The 12,939-nt window shown below is 42.3% G+C and overlaps 1 non-coding gene across 1 annotated transcript; it reads right to left on the bottom strand.

Annotated features, from left to right (window-relative positions):
* Positions 1 to 12,466: 12,466 nt before the first annotated feature.
* TRNAS-GCU (transfer RNA serine (anticodon GCU)) lies at positions 12,467 to 12,548 on the bottom strand. The gene has a single exon. It is a non-coding gene; the product is annotated as a tRNA-Ser (tRNA).
* Positions 12,549 to 12,939: the final 391 nt, after the last annotated feature.

The following is a 12,939-nucleotide window of genomic DNA, read 5'->3' as shown; positions in this document are numbered from 1 at the left end:
AGCGGTGGTGAGTATGGTGGTGATAATGGGTGTGGTGATGTAAGTATTTACTGGTGGTGATAATGAGTGTAGTACAGGTAGCAGCGTGGCGAGAGTGATGGTCGTTTTTTTTTTTTTTTTTTTTTTTCGATGGTGTTAGAGATGATTGTGGTATTTTTGTGATGATGGTGTTAGAGGTGGTGGTGGTGGTGGTGATGGTGATGGTGGTGGTGGTGATGGTGATGGTGGTGGTGGTGGTGGTGGTGGTGGTGGTGGTGGTGTCTGTGCTGGTGATTTTCGCAGGAATTATGGGTGTGGCTCGGTTCACCCGTCATCGCTACAGATTTCAAAAGAAAAAGATTGTTGACTTTTTCGTTCCCATGATCGGTATATATTTTGTTAGGGGAACAAAAAACACTAAGTATTATTAGCGTTAACAATGCCTATGTCTGAAATATTAATGCCGAAATGAGATGAAAGGTGCAGATTTTCTCAGCTCCGAATTTACGAAGTTTTATATAAGACATTTTACCTACATAATAATCACCGCGCAAGTATTTGTTTGCCGTATCTAAAGAGAATAAAAAATAAATAAAAGTGTGCGGTCCAACGGACGGGGTTTGCTTGTGAAATAAACTCGATTTCAAAGTGCCTGAATGGTGTAGGCTATGAATCATTGTGCTGTGCATTTACCAGGGCAGTCTGTTGACAGCCATACTACCTCAGTGCTTTAGCTCTCTCTCTCTCTCTCTCTCTCTCTTTTTTTTTTTTTTTTTCCTGGATCTTAGTCACACATTTTTTTTTTTTTTTTTTTTTTTTTTTTTTTTTTGCGTGTTGGTGGGGGCATAGCTGAGGACAGGGTTAGGGTGTTGAATACGAAGACGACGATGTTGATCACGATGATGATTTAAATATGGCTTCCACACACATACCACAATTTCCAAACACTAAACAAATACATATAGATATCTGAAAGTCACTGGTTATCACACTCCTAAACTCCTGAAATAAACATTACATTACAGTACAAATATGTACCACGGCACATACAGCACATGACACTGGGAAACATAAACGAAACATTGCCATACCTGGGTCACCCAATGATGCAAGTGCAAATATTACCCTTGGTGGATTTTAGTCCCCGAAACTGACCAAAGCGATGAGGTACAGAATGTTATAGTTAGGTACCAGCTTAAGTGATTCATCTGTGTCTGAGAAGTTTGCCCATATTTAATGGTCATCCAACCCACTGAATAACAATTTCAACTCCAACTCCTGAGAGTACACAGTAAATCTGAGTGTTTCAACTCCATAAAGTATTCTACACATCTTTGCATCCATCCATCCATACCTGCATTGTCCCATCTACAATGTAGGGAGCCTGGAGTAGGTAATTCCGGATATTATAGGTAAAGTATACCGGTCCAGTTCCCTTGAGTGGTGTTAGAATATGTAAGTAACGAACCCCAAACATCCCAAGGATTTAGACCCACTGGACCACGTCCGGTTGAAGCTACATTTGTTGCTTGTATGGTTACCACCCAACGTAGTAAATGGTTCCCACTGTGGTGCTTGAACCTCTCAAGTGCATACACTTCACTTTCATAGCATTGCTATACCGTCAGTCCAGAATTATTGACCACAGAATTTATCGCCATCTCGTCATAACTATTGACCGTAACCGTACTTTCTCAACACAAATTTATCGACATCACAGAAGTATTGTAAACAAACATAATCTCCGAACCAGTAGCGTAGTCAGGCAAGGACACTTAGATAGCTTGTGGCCTTGAGTCAGGCCTCCACAAATGGGGGGACCCAAGGTGCGGCCAATCCCTATTCTAGAGGGAAACCTATGGGACAATGTGCACAAACTAATTCATTTGAAATTCCAAATGAGGTGCCAGTGGTAGAGCCAAGAGTCTGACTGGAGGGGGAGGAGCCTCACGCCATGGCTACGCCAGTGCTCCGAAATGCTGACCTCAGCTCAATTTTCTCAACATAACTTTTCTGTGATTTACCCTTCACTTGCTGGCCTCAACTCCCTCCTAAACTGCCCGTCTTATTACAGAAAAAATATATATAATAAATATAATTCAGGTGAATATATGAAGGTGATGTGGCAAAAACTGTGCCCGTGAGCGAGATTCCTGGTTAATGGACGCCCTGACTCGACCCACCTTTTTGTGGCCTATGGGGCTGATGGCCTGAGTGAGGGAGGGCGGGTTGGTGTGGTGGTGGTGGTGGTGGTGATGAGGGGGGGGTTCTGTTTCTTTCTCTGATTCTTTCTAAGAGTAGTTTGCTGTCTCTTTCTTTCTTTGTCATGTGTCTGTCTCTCTGTGTGTGTTAGGGAGAGGGAGGTACAAAAGAACACCAGATAATGACCACACAGACCAGACAAAACTTAAAATCCAAGCGAGAAAGTCCGTCTCTATTTTCTCTACAAAATAAGATTATAATTAATGGGGAGTAAATTGAGGCTCTTTCCCCATCCAACCCTCCCTCCGGCATAACAACTTGCAGGGAAAAACTGAGAAGAAGAATTACCCCGAAGGAAAGTAAAATCCTGCTGAGACGTCTCATAGGGTCAACGGAATATATTTTGATCACCCAATCTACTGCCTGTTATTCTGATCAAGTCAGCCGCATTTATCTCTATTAACACATTAAATTTTTACCACCCCTGCGCTGGCTGAGTCGAGAGCAGGTGTTATGTTTTGTTAGACTCACACGTGGGCGTATGTGTGCGTGCGATTGCGTGTGAGTGCGCTTGCTTGTGCGTGTGTACATTTATAAACAGAATGCAGTAACTAATGTTTTTATTCAGTTTTAACCAAATTTGTTGGAAGGGTTCACGGTTCGCCAAGGGGTTGATCTATTACCAAAAGGTCCAGATCGCAGTGCTAGGTCATAGTTTCAACTAGCAAAGTCATCTTTATTATCCAGGTAAGATCAAACACAGTGGCATGGCTAAGAGTAAGGTAAAAACGAAGGGTGTCAGTACTAAAATACTCAACTAAAGGTCACGGACACAGGGCAAGATCAAAGGTCAACTCGTGTGTCGGTGTATGAACAAAATAACTAAAACACTTTTGATCTGGTTTGGATCAAACTTAGTGGAAGCGTTGAGGATCAGCCATGGGATGGACCTGTTATTTTTGAGGGGGGTTGTCTGGGGCTGATGGCGGCAAGTATGGGGGAGGGAATGAGTTATCCCTTCAACAAGATACGTTTGTTTTTATCTTAAATTAGGTGCCATATCACGATTTCCTTTAGATTTTGGCAATTAATTCACAGTGGTAGGTTATGAATGGAGATATCCCCTTCACTGCGAGAAGCTTCCTCGCTGTTAGTTTGTATTGAATGGAGATAACAAAAACATGAAACTAGAATGGCAGTCAGTAGAGCGCATACCTCCGCCATCAACATCCATGCAATATTCACTGAAAACATTACGAAAATGTCGAAAAACTCCCTATCTCGCAATGTTAAAGAAAAGGGGAAAAAAATCCTGGATCCGCACCTTTATCCGGATCCGCACCAAAATTTACAGGAGTCTGTTCTGGGTCAAGGCCCATTCTTCTACCAAGTTTCGTGGAAATCCGTCCGGTAGTTTTTCTGTAATCTTGCTCACAAACCAACTAACTAACCAACAAACAAACGGACAGGGGTGAAAACATAACCTTCTTTGCTGAGGTAACAAAACGTCATCATTTTGAAAGTAGTAAAGGATGGAAGGACAGGTGGAGTGAATTGTGGAGACCTGCACGTTAAGTGGATCCTGGGGTGAACAAAAGCTTACTGCTATATTGAACCGTAAAATGACTGTTTTTTACACTACTTAGTAATGGACGCCTTTAATGGAAACTGTTTTATTGTCTTTTTTATGTCTTAGACGACGAGAGGCCACTGCTGAACAGAATAAACTCGTTTGAAGATGACAAGAATTTCTGTCGTCATGATTAGATTACTGGAGACTATTTTAACCCGCAGGCAATGAGAGATTTTGAGGCAAGTTTGCGTCTGAATCTCTGTAATTCCTGCCAGGCAGTCTGTGATACTGTGATACAAGTGAAGGCTTCTGCAGCATTCGAGACGAGTTGCATGAGCATCTTAAGTGTCTTATTCCACCTAAACCATGTTTCTACACTATGAACGCCATTGATCATTACCTGTGTATCAAATAGACCCATGTGGCTAATGGATGATCTTTAATTAACCTACGAAATTTGCCATGTAATAAATACTGGGAAAAATTAAGAAATCTTTGCGCATATAAAAGTCTTTTAGTCACTGACCCGCCTCATTATTCTGACAATCCTGGCAATCTTTATCACCCGTTTAAGGAACATTCTCGGTGTCTTTTAAACACATTCTAATCATAGTTTTTTTTTTCTTAGCACCCTTCGCGTGTACCAAGCCATGTGTATGTTATTAATTCATCACCCTACGTAAGAAAAGTGGAAGATATAAGTCAGAAACAGCATAAAAGTGGGGGAACTATCAACATCGTTCCCAGCGAAATGGACCACACAGTCACGCACACGCCACGCAAGCTCGCGAAATCCTGCCTCTATCTCACAGGCCTAACCACCTCTTAGTTGAATGCTATTTACTTCACAGAAAAACTACACCAACTTGACAATGACACGGATATTACTGAAGAATGAGGTGTGGCTGCTGGTGAGGTGGTGGATTCGTCTTGAGTGTGGATGTTGGGTGTTATGGCAATTTGGGTTGTGGATAATGAGTAGGCTTGTCCAAAAGTAAATACACGTTTTGGGTGGTAATACATAAATCTTGAAAACGAATTGGGGGAAGTGAGGTTACTCAGTGAAAGACAGATGGCAGGGACAGCAGTTTAACACATTGAATCCACTAATATGTTTTGCATTTTGTTCTTGCTGCCACCAGATGACTTTGTTGATTTTTTTTTTTTTTTTCACTAAAGTTGAGCATAGCTTTGAAATAGCTCTTCAGTATAACATATGTCTTTTAAACTGGATAATATAGTGTGAGCGTAGCTTGAATAATATATGAAAGGCGTGTAGGAATGAGGGATTTAACTCCATGAAATCGCCGACTTTTTTATATGTTCATATATTTCAACTTATTTACTTATATTCTCACTAACTCAAGTAAGTTATGTTCAGTTTATGGAGGGCATCTAGCAATGAAGGATTTAATGAAGGCGACGTCACCAGACACCAAAGTTTCGCTACTATCATCTGTGATTTTTTTTTCTAACTTCCAGACGATGTTATTCAGCTTAGGAGAGATTTCTCGAACTGAAGGGATTTGATGCAGTTTCGTTAACCCTTCAGTACTAGAGATTCCCCTTATGTGAAGTATAATCTCTGGGGTCCCAAGAACAAACTGATATGTAGAAGAGGTTAAAGATCTAATAAAGTCTGGCATGTAGATAGGAACACAGCCAGGGAGGTTTGGTGGATGGTTGACTGTTAGACCGTAGCTGTGAGGTGAGTGAGTGGATGGTGGGGAGAATGATAGACAATGATTGATGGAGATGGCCCGATAGTAAGTGGAAGGCGAAACACGTAGAACAGAGAGGTGGGAAGGTGGGTGAGGGTGATGTAGTGTAACCTGTGTGAGTGGCAGGTGACAAGGGAGTATATAGGAGTTGGTGGGAAGCGAGGTAGGAGGCAGGGGCCATAGGCAATCACCATATTCATCAGCCATTCAGCAGAGGCCATGTTTTTGTGCCAGACATTGGCATCCTTGGGGAGAAATTACGATGAATTTGCGAGTCCATTTTTATTATTATTATTATTAATTTTGTTCTCTTAGGGTCGCATACTGGTTTGCTTTAGGGATTTCTTAACATTTCTCCTTAGACGATTTATTTTGCCTCTTGTCCCTTCATTACTGTTATTTATAGAGTTCTGTAACAAAGATGTAAGACCCATGTAAATTCTTCTACTCGTACAATAGTAATATTATCTCTGTCACAGGAAACTTCGTAGTGAGCCTCTCTTAGTTATTTCATTGGCATACTGACTGTGAATTCTCTCTCTCTCTCTTTTTCAGTATGAAAATGTTCTCTACTTTTGGGGGAGGGCGGGGAGTAGGGGGTCGTATTCCTGTAGACTTAAAAGACATTATAAGCCCCCTTCAGCTGGAGGGCACCATATTCATGTAATGTTGCTACTACCATATGAATAACATTTATTCAACTTGGAAGAGCACCGTCATAGTGATGGGATTGAAGAATGTTATGTGTAACCTCCAGTGTGAATAGTTTCCCAAAGTGAATAAGTTGGAGACAGCAGAAGTTACTGGAACAGATTTAATTGTGTTGCAGAAGGCAAGACGAGATAATTCGCTAAGGAAGAATCGTTGCGAAATCTGTTAAGCCAACGAGGATACGGTTGGTACGAGACGAATGATAGTGCTGTGTGGTGGCTGCAGGACTGGCTACCTGAGAAAATGTCAAGCTTGATAACTGATGACTGTACAGGTATGTATAGGTTGTCTAACCGGAGAAAACAAGGAAAACTATCAGTAAATTAAGAGGCATGTACTGGTAGTAGGATAAAATTATGCTTTATGCTTGGAGTGTACGTGACAGTACATTGTGTGTGTGTGTGTGTGTGTGTGTGTGTGTGTGTGTGTGTGTGTGTGTGTGTGTGTGTGTGCCATCGTCCAGTCTTAAGGATCAATAGATGTGTTCGTGTTGACCAGTCTCTTGCATGTCTAATAACATTTTTTTTCTAAATGTTGGTCTCATGCTAATATTCTTTTTATATGAATTCCCTTCCTGTCTACTATATTTGGCTTATCTAGCAGCTTATCTCTTATGTCACCTTCTATCTCTGTTTATCACACAGGAATTGATTATTGCAATAACAGATCTTGCAGTATGTGACTCACTCCCGCTTCAGTTATGTCACATTTTATAATTTATGATATGGCGTTCCATTCCATGTTAATGGCTTTGGTCGTTTGCCATTTTACCCGTATCTACCAACCTGCCCACCCACACCTCTTCCTTGTCCACGTTCACCTCTGGCTGCATCCCACACTTACACTCACACCCGTATCCTGTCTGTCTTCAATTCATTCACAAGCACAAGTATATCCTGTACCCGTACCCCACGGACACCCACTCTACCCTCACTCCCACCCACATCCCAACCCACATCCCCACCCACACCCACATTCTTTCTACCCTCCCCACCATCCATACAGTTTTCCACTCCTCTTCATCCACCCACACCATTTATTATCTTTTTTACCTCTCACTTCTACTCTTCCATATTCCATCTCCCCCCTCCATCCCTTCCTTTCCTTGTCTTGCGTCCATCTGTGTTTGCCCTTCTGCTTTCCTTCCATTTCATTTTCGATCTCCCCCACTCTTCAGTCCTTCCTTTGTCTGCCTCCATCTCTCTCATCCTCAGCCAAATCATTACACTCATTGTTTGCTAGCACGAACACACACCCTTTCTTCCTTCCTCCTTTATATTTTATTTACTCTCGCTCCCTCACCCTGCCCACAAACACTGCGAGACCCTTGCTGGCAGGAGGCTGATAAGACGGTCCTGCATGAAAAGGCATCGTCAGTCTGTCAAATCCTTTCTCAGTTTTGATTAATGATCCTGTACTAATTAACTGTTGAGCACATTAAGCTATTTTGCTGTAGGATACGTGTATTTTTTTTTAGTCATCTACCGGTCAAACCGGTCGGGGTCTAGAGGTTTGCACGGTTCCGTTAGTACGTCATTACGTCCGTCAGTCCGTCCGCAATTTCGTGTCAGCTCTGTAACTTCCACATGCATGGCAGATATTGATATAACTTCACACAATTGTTCCCCATACCATGACGGTGTGTCGCGCGCAACAACCAGCCATCTACTCCCAAGGTCAATTACATATATATGGTTATCATCCGGTAGGGGACTTTATATTGCATGGCAATAACTGATTCACTTGTTTCCTTCTGTATTTCCGTGAGAACCTATAATCTTACAGTGCTCCGTCGTTTGTGTCTGCACTACTGTGTACTGAAGTTTTATTATACTGTATATGTATAACTGATATATTTTTTTCATTTCTTTTACCCTTAAATGTAGAGATTTCATATTGGCTATTGAAGTCGCCAGATTTTAGCTAGATCAGTTTCTTAGTCCTCTGATCGATTAGTTTTTTAAATGACGCGAGTTGGGTCCCAGGCTGGGGAAGGCAACAGTTTTTAAGTTGGCGTTGTTAAAACAGATTACTTTGATCATTCACAAGACCCAGCGACATTTTTAAAAAACGCTTCCACTAATCTGATACCAGTGAACCTGTCCTGAATGAGAATCCTAGCGTATATTCAATACGGATGGTAGGTAGTAGTGTCGAAGTGGTGATGTGTTAAGCACGTAGGAGGACTGTTGGGCCTAGGGAAAGGACTGTTAAACCCATGCCCAGAGGAGAAATAAAAGACGATGGAAGTTTCCAGGTGATGAGCACAATCGTCTGACAATGGCGAGAGTAAATATATTAGTCGTGGAGAAAAACTTGTGTTTACACTGGGAGGTCGTTCATCATGGCAGCAAGTGTAGGTTTTTTCACTTGATGGCAGCTCTCACTGTGTCAGGGTCTTGCGCCATTTCCCATTTCAGTTCTCTGTCCCTTAGGTTTTCACTCATAATATAGCTACACAGCCTCTGACTACCAGCAGTATGTTAGTAGTCATGTCGTCCCGTCAGTCCTGCTTGGACACCTACCGTAATATACCTACAGTAAGTGCTACCTGAATGCCATGTCACCACTGGATAGCCTTTAGTCATATCTCAAGGTTTTATAAAACAATGGACAGATTATTATACCCTAAGCAGTTAGCCATAAACCATTGCATTATGATGCACTGACTTTGCCCCCCCCCCGCTTTGTACCCGTCCCAGCCCCGGAGGGCTTGGGGACGGGTATTGTTTTCACTCGGTTTATCTGTTTGGTTATTTGTTTGTCTTTCTGTCTGTCTGACTGTTAACAACTTTACGCGAAAACTACTGGTGCGATTTTGACCAAAATCACAGGGATGATGGGCTATGACCTTCTTATCACCTAATTAAATTTTGGGCCAAATTGGGCCAAGGCCCAGGCTGTAGGCTCAAAAAATGTAAGAAAAAATGTAAAATGAAATGTTTTTTTCGCCGTAACTCCTTTGTATTTCGTTATATCGACATGAAACCCAAACCTAAAGGTGCACCTTTCAAATCTTCATCCTATGACATGCCTCATTACGTCAGGGAGGTCACCCCTTAGTTAACGTAAGGGGGTCAGTGTCAGGTGGGTCGGGCCAAAAATCTGAAATGGGCATAAAATCGTCAGTTTTCACCCGATTTACCCCAAATTTGATATGTGACGTCTTTGACTAGATATCCTGTTGTGTTTATACGTCAGCACTAAAATGACTGCTGGGGACGGGTTGGCTGTGCCTTGGCATCGCTGTTTGTTTTTATTTGTTTATATTTCTATCAGACACTTTTATTGGGTGGTAGAGATATATCATCTTCATTTATCTCTTCACTATCACATATCCTCTGAGCTTATAAGAACAATATTTGGAAACAGAAATAATACTATGATCACGACGTCCTCGGGCGGAAGGGGTGGTTGCCTCAAAATCTACTGCACCGTCTGTTATATTCGTAGTAGATAGTCATAAACCATTACCTCATTTAGCACGTACTTTACTGGACCCTACCTGACAGCGAGAGCAGTCTTCCTAGCAGTTCTTCTTTACCTGTTTAATATGCTTATTATTCCCTAACACTTGTATCGGATGACATTTTTCTTTTAGTTTAATCTTGCTGCTGCCAGACGATATTGCTCATCTTGTAGGGTTCCCTTTGTAGTGAAGAGGTTAGTGAAGGTTATATTATGTAATCTGTTCAGGGTCAAAAAGTCACTACTAAGCTGTGTAAAACTGTGTAGAGGGAACAGGAATGAAATGAAAATGGCACTGTGCTGAAAGGGTTAATGTGGTTAAGTGTTAGTGATTTCTTCAGTGTGAGGTAGTAGTAGAATATCAGATAAAAGACGACCTTGTAGTACAGAGATAAACCCTGTAATATACCCCCAGGACCCACCACTTATACCGTAGTCTTCCTAAATTATACAGCCCTCTCACAGGTCCTTAAAAAAAATAGAGCCAGGGCTGACTTAGGCCCGTGAGTTGCTTTCTTGTTTGTATATCTCACACACTGTGGGTTTTGTGGGATGGGGTAAAACTCAGCATCAATTTTCCACGTTCTCTTACATTGTACATCTTTCATCAAATTTTTTTCCGCATCGCTCCCTCGCTCCATCTGCAGATCGTATTCTCTGCTTAGATTTAATTATGGAATGAAGAAACGACATCATCATATACGATGTCACCCTAGACATTTTTTTTTCTTTGTAGCTGTATTAATGGCGATTTCTCCAATTTTCATCCGATTTCTTAACAGCGTCGCAACATATCAAGTAAAAAGTAAAAGCAACGGGTGCTTACAATTTTGTTCTACTTGTTGTTCTTACTGTTATCAGTCTCAGACTAGGGGAGGTGTGGCCTAATCCTGGGGAGAGTTTTAAATCTTTACCACACCCATACCATCCAGTGTATGACACGCATCATCTAGTGTACAGGCTAATCCCACCCTGTCTCCACCCACCTCTGCCCTTTCCCGTCCCACCCATTACAACACCGATCATCAGTAAGTATACTCCCGCACTGCCTCGATCAGCGGCCACCCTAGTGCCTCACACTCCTCTCTGCACACGTATGCGCAATCCATTTTCTGCACTCTAGCCTTGGATTCTGAAGTGAAATCTCTTTCCCACCCACATCACCCGTCATAACGACATTCCTTGTCACAGGGTGTACTCCTCGCGCCGGCCCCACCACGATCCTAGCCCATCCCACCCACTTCCGTCCTCCCACTTCATCCTGCCTCATTAGCGATGTTCTGGTGAAATATGATTCACTCCCATAGACTTTACAGACTTACGTGATGCCACACCTCACTACACAGCATCTTGCCATACCATACCATGACATATACCGTACTCTACCGTACCATACCGTGCGTACCGCACCGTACCACCCATCACCCTCTGTCTCCACACCACACAAAGTCACCTTCTCACACTCCTATACCCAGGGCATTAACCGAAGGGCCCAGACGCTCCCATGTTTTGTACAGTACTTTTGTACTTTTTTTCCTTCCTACCTCCAGGTTTGTGTGAGAAATCAGGCCTTACCGATCAATGCACATCACTCATCTATGCACAGCCAGTCATAGCTTACCACCCAACACATCCCACCCACTCCCCTCCCACCCATTTTTGCTGTGATGTGATGCATATTTCAGCCAGTGCAGGCAAGCAAAGTAAATGCTGACACAACATCAAGTAAATGCTGGTACACTACAATGCATAGGTGGAATTTTGAACTTTGACCCTACCCTATGACTATGACCTTTGACTGGGTATTCTCAGAATTGAACCTCTTCATCCTTGGCTTACTTTGAACCCTTCCACCAAATTTGGTCTACATTGGCCAAAACCTTCAAACTGACCTCCCTTTGTGACCTTGAAAGGGACCTGCTCTTCTCAAATAGAATTAGCCAAGCCCTTGGTTGGCCTTAAGCCCTTCCACCAAGTTTGGTCCAGATCACATCAGAACTATTTTAATTCCTATGTTCACACAAAAACACATAGGTCAGACTTTTTGACTTTGCCCTGTGACCTTGACCTTTTGAGTAATTGTTCTTTGAATCGACCCCCAGCGTTCTTGCCTTCCTCAGACCTTCCACATTTGGTCTAAATTGGATCAAAACTGTTGAAGTCGATTTTTTTTTTTTCAAAGTTGAGGGACGATTCTTGTAACGCGGGAGGACAGTGAAGGTTACATTTTTTTTTATCTCCAGTTCGATAACTGGTCACCAAGTTTATAATAATCATCTGGGAAGATGGTGAGAATACAGTGAAAATGCATCACTACTAAATATGTCATGAGGCGAGGATGCTAATACTTTTGGACTCACAAAATGCCAACAGTGGACATGTGGTGATACATCTGTTGTAAATGTGCTGGTGTCAGGAGCCACTAACAGCATATTGTGGCAGCTTGTTCTTTTCTCAGTGTTGGCTGTATTCTCGTTGGCCTTGGAAACTTCATATCAGTTCTTCTATTGCGATTTATTCTGCATATTTCGCCTCAATATTCATATGTGTTTATATTTATATTTGTGGTACCAACACTGTTTACATAACATATACAGATGATACAAAGGTGATGAACGCACAGTTTATCGGTGAGGAAGAAAGGTAACGATATTATTTATATAATAAACTAGAATCCAGCCAAGAGTCCTAAGCAAAGAAATAATTTGTGCAATCAAGAGGCAGTTGCCTTTCCGTCGGGCAGGTGGTATATTTTGCTTAAGTGATTTTAAGTACAGCACAAATACTAACACATAAAAGGGAAAATATCGTACGACGAGGATGGGATTCGAACCCACGCAGGGAGACCCTATTGGATTAGCAGTCCAACGCCTTAACCACTCGGCCACCTCGTCTGAGAAAAAAATTGCATTCAGTTATCCGGCCGATCAGACTTCTGGACGAAGTTTGTTTTTCCCATGTCCTTGTTCACCCAGCAGTGCAACGGGAGATTTAAGTGTCAACTAATTCTTGCCGACCGTATTCTAGGAGAGGACTAAGACTTACCGCAAACTGATACTCTAGTGCTGTAAGCGGGAGGCGGGCACCATCCACTCATTTGATGCACTGCTACCTTCTGGTAACCACATAGAGTAACAAGCCAAATTTCAAATGTTTTCTTGTAATCCGGGAAACAAGTTACTATGTCGGATGGTAACCATGTAATCAAATGACGGCAGGTGGTCAGGTGGGTTAAGACTAATGGGATGAGGGTCGGATGGGCTTACTCTGAGAGATAACTAGGGT

The sequence above is a fragment of the Coenobita brevimanus genome, chromosome 114, assembly GCF_032717465.1.
Source record: "Coenobita brevimanus isolate Jiangsu-jjx chromosome 114, ASM3271746v2, whole genome shotgun sequence".
In the NCBI taxonomy this organism is placed as follows: Eukaryota; Metazoa; Arthropoda; class Malacostraca; order Decapoda; family Coenobitidae; genus Coenobita; species Coenobita brevimanus.
Note: the sequence above shows the minus strand (reverse complement) of the source record. Positions and strands in the feature narration are given on the sequence as shown.